Here is a 7,565-nt window from a genome sequence, read left to right on the forward strand (position 1 = left end):
GAGCGTGTTCATCGGTGAAATTGTATAGTAAATAACATCACAAGTGCTGCTAGAACAATATTACGTCCTTTGTCATTCTGATTGATCACTTTTCCACTGGCTATTCCATTTAGCTCAGTAAAAGTCTTTACGGCTGTATTTTGTTCTCAGTGTGAGTGTCCTTGTCATACACCCTGAGGGTCCTTGCAGAACTCTGTGTAGCCTGATCCTGGGACAAGAACCTTATTACCTTCTGATCAGATTAACTGGCGAGCCTATAACCCATATTATATAAACAATAATCTTATTCATGGGTGGTGGGTAAACTGCCAGCTGGGGAGGCTGTCCTCCACCCGAGGACCCACACCCTTTCCCCTGCCAGAGGCCCCCTGCAGCCACCAGTCCCTGCCCCGTGTCCCAGATCCGGAGCGCCAGGCAGATAGGCAATGCATGGCAGGTGGCGCACAGCCCCTCCCCAACCCCCAAGCACAGGGCAGGCAGGCGGGCGGTGCGTGCTCCCCCAGCCCCCAGGGGCAGGGCAGCATGCAGGCCCACCCCAGACCCATGAGCACAGGGCTGGCAGGAGGCGCACGGCCCCCCCCCATCCCCAGTGTCCCCATCCCACTTCCCTGAAGAGGAGCAGTTTGTCTGGGCTGAGAGGAAGGGCAAACAGGAGGGGGCTTCGGGGTGGACCATGGGTGGGGCCAGGCTGTGCTGTTTGGGGAGGCCCAGCCTTCCCTAGCCTATGCAATGTGCCGCCCATGATCCTATTCCCTTAAAATCAGGCAACACATTCCATAACAATAAAGGCTTTGCTGTAGAAAGCCCTAACGATCCCACTTCTCCGGTAGAAACCTACTGGATCAGAACCAGAGGGACATTTGCCAGATTCTTCAGACATTCAGACCTCTCAGCTTTCCCCTCAAGACGGGTTTTTATTAAACTCTGTGGCTACTAGCTCCACAGCTGCTTCGCATTTCCACATATTCTCCGGGGAATTTATACAAAGGAAAATTACTTTTCGAGTCTGCAACTTCCTTCAGAGACACCCCAAATGTTCCAGCAAAACCACAGAAAACAAAGCATTGTAGCTGATTAGAAAAGGCAAAGCGATGTGTTTGGAGGCTGGATCAGGAAGGGAAGATACTGGATAGAAAATAAAAACTAATGGGAGCATAGCACTGGATTGGTAGCACGGGCACAGGACAAGCTTCTGCCCACATGCTGTGAACCTGACTGGAAAGTCCCTCACTGAAGCCTGACGCTGGGGTCTATTCTGTCCTTGTCCTCTCTGCTGGGACTCCCAGCAGGGCTGGTGATTCATGCTAGTTGCAGTGGGGAGCAGTGTGATGGGGGGACTAGGAGCTGGACTGAGACCCACCAAGCTCATCTCACAAGGGCCACCTAGCAGCCTAAAGCTGGTAATGACTTTCAGTCTCTCCTACCTGGTGGATTTCCAACCGAGATGTGAAAGACCCCCATTCATACGTGGTGGGATAGGCTGTTCATTTGGGTTCCCCATCACAGGGACTCTAGGCAGCTATGCCATGGGTCCTGGGGTAGTGTGGGGAATTGGTCTACGTATGACTTATGAATTCTGTTTGCTGTTATTAACTTTATATGTATCCCTATCAAACGACAATCTTGGTTTGTTTTCTGATCACCATTTGCATTGCAAGACCCGTCTTGCGCCTCTGCCTCCCTTGCTAGGCTGCAGGCGAGAGAGCTTGGCTAGGTGAGAGGGTTTGTGTCGTATGTTTGTGCAAGGATGTGTCTTGGAATGAGCCCAGAACCAGGCTTAGCCTAGTGGCCATGGGCAGGGATGCCATGTGTGTTCTGCTCAAGTGAAGAATGGCTGTGGCCCATGGACACCCAAACATGGACAGACGCACGGTCTCAACTTTCCAGCCCTAACCTAAATCAATGAGGGGCAACTGGGAGGGAGGGTGATGGCAGCGGATGGACAATGAGGATGACAGGCGCTGGGACTAGAGCAAAACCCAGGAAGGTACCTTAGCAACACTCTGCCACGTTGCAGGGAGATGGTGGGCAAAGGGTGCAAGGAAGAGTGGCCGTTCACGTCTAGGAAGAAGAGTGTGTGCACCAAGCTGAGTGGGTGGTTCTCATCAAATCTAAGTCAACAGACCTGCTCCCTGGCTGGGATCATCAGAGCACCTGATTTAGGGACAAGAGTCTTTGCACTTTTCCCTCCAGTGTAACTGCAGAGCCTAGAAGAGGGAGCTGGGCTCAGTGTAGCTAGTACATCAGAATTAACTGCAATCCAGCTGGGGGCCTTCAGGAAGGACACACGGTCTTATCAGCTACTCCAAGACCTGGCAAACTTGTACCAGCGTTGGGCTGTTTAGGGCATTGCTTTCGCTGCCCTTTTGGTCACAGGCTGACAGCAGTGTTGCAAAAGGTGCAGACTTGGCCGGCTACACCAGGCTCACATTTGACAGGAGGAAAAAGGAGGGGGCCAGAAAGAGAAGAAATAAGATGAGGAAGGAAAAAAGACACATGGGAGTGGGAACAAAGGTTCACATCCCAGGTGGTGGTCAGGATTTAGCCAAGGCCAGTGGAGCTGGTGATGTCATCTGGGCCCGTCTCTGGCCCAGTCTGCTCAGGGGGTTGGTAGATCCTGGGGGTGGCAGGCAGGATGGGGAAGTTTGCTCTTTCTGGTCCATCCATCCCCCAGACAGCAATTTTGTTTGCTGCTTCTTTTGCTTGATTTTTCCCTCCAAGTCTTTTTATTTCAGACCCCGAAGGGAGGGACGAGTGGAATAGCCCAGCCCCTTGTTACTGGTTACCAGTTAGGCCTAATTTCCAACACACCAATGTTGGTTCATTAATTTCCAGTTCCAGACTTTTCTTGTTTACAAGGCATGAGTGTAACATAGTCCTTGAGCTGTATCAGGGAGGCTTTTTTTCCCCACCAGTGTAGTCTGTTTGTCTCCTTGTGCACATTGCCCCATTAACACAGGCTGGTGTATGAAATTTTACAAACTTTCACTCACTTTTCACAGTTGAGCTCACAGTTCAGGCAAGTTTGCGGGTCCTATTCTGATAGCCCCTAGGACTCCACAATGCTATTTTTACAGCCTTCCTTTCCAGAGCAGTACTGGAATCTCACTGCATTTCCGCCTTCCGTGGTTTGCAGCCAGATCCAGTATTCTTAGCCTGGAGGGTTTGTCTGGGAAACACCTTGGTTTCGCCCTTAAGGGTAGTGGATTTTCCTCTGAATTAACTCCTGAATTTCCTCTGAATTAATCAGCCCCTATACCAGTATATATATAGTGTGCATATTCAAAAGGGTTACACCGCTTCAACCCACTCTTCTATTGTTATTAACATTTGTATTTGTATTAACATAGCGCTAGAGGCACTGGGACTTATTGTTTTGTTGGAACTGGAGGGACACTTTTGGAACTGCTCCAATGCTCCTTAGATGTGTAGGGCTCTACGGAGCAGTAGACAGCTCCTTGCAGCAAGTTCAGATCCTGCAGCAGTGGGCGAGACCTCAGCTTCATCAGAAACCTACAGGTTTCTCAGCTCCTAGCGCTAACAAGGGAGTTTTATCAAAACAAAATGTTGTTGTAAAACAGAAACACGTTTGTGCAAAAAATGTCTCTTCATTTTCCAACTAGGGATGAAATCCTGGTCTATCGAAGTCAATGGGAAGTGAATGGGCCAGGACTTCACCTCAACTCTATTAGGAGCCTTCCTTTGCAATTAGGGCTGGGAAACCATTGCTGATATTAAGATGTGCATAAATTTAGGTCCTGATCCTCCAATTAGATCATTGTGCCTGCACTGATCCAATTGCAGGATCAGGGGTGTAATGGACAAGCAGAGCCAAAGCTACAACAGTGGGTTTACTTAGCATCTTATTCCACGAGAGCAGGGGAAGATAAATCTGTTCACTTGTCCATGGGCAGCCATGATTGTGTTGTCTAATGAAATAAAACATGGTTGTTCCTATTTTCAGGCTGCAGTTTCATTCTTTCTAGGAAAAATTAGGATTGAATTTTTGTGGTTGGTGGATTGCTGCGTCAGGGCTTTCAGTTTTATTCTCTTGGTTTTACTGTGTCTGCCTTTCTTTTGGTTTCATAGAATCATAGAAATGTAGGACTGGAAGGGACCTTGAGACGTCATCTTGTCAAGTCCCCTGAACTGAGGCAGGACTAATTATTATCTAGATCAGGGATTGGCAACCTTTGACACGTGTCCCGCCAGGGTAAGCACCCTGGCAGGCTGGGCCAGTTTGTTTACCTGCCGTGTCCGCAGGTTCAGCTGATCGTGGCTCCCACTGGCTGCGGTTCGCCGCTCCAGGCCAATGGGGGCTGCGAGAAGCAGTGACCAGCACATCCCTTGGCCTGCGCCGCTTCCCGTAAACGGGTGTTTGTCCAACCTGTTCTTAAAAATCTCTAATGATAAAGATTCCACAACCTCCCTAGGTAATTTAGTCCAGTGCATAACCACCTGACAGTTAGGAATTTTTTCCTAATGTCCAACCTCAACCTCTCTTGCTGCAATTTAAGCCCATTGCTTCTTGTCCAGTCCTCAGTGGATAAGAAGAACATTTATCACCCTTCTTTTTATAACCACCTTTTATGTACTTGAAGACAGCTATGTCCCCCCGCAGTCTTCTCTTCTCCAGACTAAATAAACTCATTTTTTTCAATCTTCCCTTGTAGGTCATATTTCCTAGACATTTAGGGTCTGTCTACATAGCAAAGAAAAAACCCACAGCTGGCCTGTGACAGCTGACTCAGGCACGTGGGGCTCAGGCTGTGTGGACTTCTGGGCTCAGGCTGGAGCCCGGGCTCCAGGACCCTCCCACCCTGCAGGGGCCTAGAGCCCGGGCTCCCATCCGAGCCGGGAAGTCTACAGAGCAATGAAACAGCCCTTCACCCCGAGCCCTGTGAGCCTGAGCTGGCTGACACGGGCCAGCTGTGGGTTTTTCTTTGCTGTGTAGACATACTCTTAATCATTTCTGTGGCTGTCCTCTGGACTTTCTTCAATTAATCCACATCTTTCCTGGAGTGCAGTGCCCAGAACTGGACACAATTCTCCAGCTGAGGCCTCAACAGTGCTGTTATGCCAGAAGGAAGGGTCATTGTTCAATTCCTTCTTGCATAACAAGGGGACAGTTGCAAGGCTGCCGAGCACTAGCGGTGGCTCTGTAGCCAAGGCTTGCTGCCAGGTCTTTTATTAAGGGTCACCAGTCAAGGAGCCAGCCCTGCTGTGCACCAGCTGATGTATTTCTCCTGAGCGCCCTCCCCACAGCTGCTGGGGCTCTGTGTGATGGTAGCCAGGCTGCAGCAAGGCTCAGGCCGCTGGCATTGCAGCTGCCTGGACACTGTCACCCCTGAGCAACAGTGCTTAGCAAAGTCTTGCCACCCTCTCTGAGGGCTTGTCTGCATGTGAAACACTACAGCAGCACACCTGCAGTGCTTCTACCCCGATGGGAGGGGCTCTCTTGTCCGCCTCAGCCCAGATAATCCACCTCCTCGAGAGGCGGTAGCTAGGTCAACAGAAGAATTCTTCCATTGACTTATGCTGTCTGCACCAGAGGTTCGGTGGATTTTTCAGCCCCTGAGCGATGTAGCTGGGTTGACGTAATTTTTAGTGTAGACCAGGCCTGAGTGGTAAGAGGCAGCCAGAGGGGCCGGCTCCTATTCCTGCTGTACACGCTGGGAAATGATTGGTAGGAGGGTCGTGCCTGAGGCCAATGAGATCAGGGGCCTGTTGTACTAGGAGCTGCACAAACATAGAGACTTGTGTCCACGGCCATGTTAACCTGAGTTATAATCTGAATGTTGCCTCTATCTTGAGTCCTGTCCACACAAACAAATCCCTTTACTGGAGCATGCTGGTGCTTTTCACTTGAGTTGGCTGGTCAGTCAGAGAGTACAGGTCCCTCCTTGGTCCTGCATAGGCTCGCCAGGCCTGAGTGTCCCAAACCCCACCCTGATGCGGAGGTGAAGGAAACACACTATCAGGTTTTATGCCCTCAGGAATGGGATGTGTGTGCATGTAAGTCAGAGCCCAGGTTCCCAGCCCTGTTCTTCCAGCAGCCTCAAGGCCCAGTTCTTCTGGGAGGTGGGACTTTGAGTGACACTGTGTCAACTCGAACTCTTCTGCCATGATATGTTTTTTTAAATGAGGAAATTGTTTGGAAACCAGCATTCTGGCCCTTTAAGGCAGGCATAAGGCTTGGTACAACCCTGTTCAAACTGCAAGGCATTCTGGGGATTGTAGTTCTTAGAGAGGCCTACGCCAGTAAGGAATGCTGGGAAAGAGGGCAGGACTATAAATAAGCTTCCGGGCTCTCCTCCTTGAGAGAAATTAGTGTTTGGGCTTTCAGGGATGGCAGCTGCAGGAGGTGGGTATGGCCAAACAGAGCTAGGGCACCCAGGTCTGAGGGTGCATGTGGTTCAGCAGAGGCTGAAGAGGAAGGGTAAGGATTCCTGGGATGATGCTGGTACAGAGCACTGCTGCGGATAGAGCTAGAGGCTGATCATAGAGGGGCTTTTCCTTGACAGTTCCTGTGGAGGGAGATGAAGAAGGTAGCTCTGGGGAAAGTCTGTGAGGCTGGGGCAGATGTCTAGGCTTCCGAGTGCAGCCCCTGATAGAAGGTGGGAATTAATTCCCCTGTGTCTCAGAGGAGTCAGCTCGAGGTGGTGGTGTTATACCCCATACAGCAAGAGGGGAGGGCGTCATGCAGACCTGGGGGAGTGGAATGGGCTGCTTTTTGTCTTGCTCAGAACTTGGGTCACTCCAGGGAGGTGGAGTTCTCAATTTGGCTGGACAACTTCACTATCCAACCAGTTGGAGGGGAAACTGAGGCAGCACAGCTGCACCTGCCTAAAAAGAAGCTGGAAGAAGAGAAAAATTGGAGTTGCAAGACTTGTGCTGACACAAGGCTGACTAATGGGCCAGCACTGCCTGCGTCAGGAGAGGGCACATTCCAGCTGATAGCAAGGGAGAAGCCAGTTTTTAGGCACTAAGAGACTAATTGTATCAACAAGCTGAGCTCCTGCTCCAGCTGGGTGGTCCATCAGAGGCTTCTCTGTCTGATTCCTCTCTACAAGGAGGAGAAACAGGACTCTCTCCCTGCGAGGCTGGGGGAGCCAGCGGGACTTGGTGCGGGAGCAATGGGGACTGTGTGGGGTGCATTTGAGGATGTGGGGGTGTGAGAGGTGAAAGGCCCACCAATGCCAATCTCTAAATGTGTCAACAAAAGAGCACATGTTTCTTAACGGTCCTGGTTATTTGTCTGTCGCTAACTCAGCAGCCTGCAATGTACAGGCTCCAGAATGTATAAACACTTCGAGAGGCTCCTGGTTTACACTGGAAAAAACATGCACCCCTCTCTCTGGAAGCATCGCACGGGCAGGGCAGGGGAGCCAGCAATCAGATGGGGGCAGGCAGTGATGCTGATGAGGGCTGAAAGGAGCCATGGAGCACAATGGTGGGGAAGTTGTTAAGCAACATTAATTCCCTGGTTCCTCTCCGGTCCTGTGCGCTGTACTGCTCGAGTTCTCACCTCTTCAAGTGGCACTGGGCACTGCATGTGAGTAACT

The sequence above is a fragment of the Gopherus flavomarginatus genome, chromosome 17 (genome assembly GCF_025201925.1).
Source record: "Gopherus flavomarginatus isolate rGopFla2 chromosome 17, rGopFla2.mat.asm, whole genome shotgun sequence".
NCBI lineage: Eukaryota > Metazoa > Chordata > Testudines > Testudinidae > Gopherus > Gopherus flavomarginatus.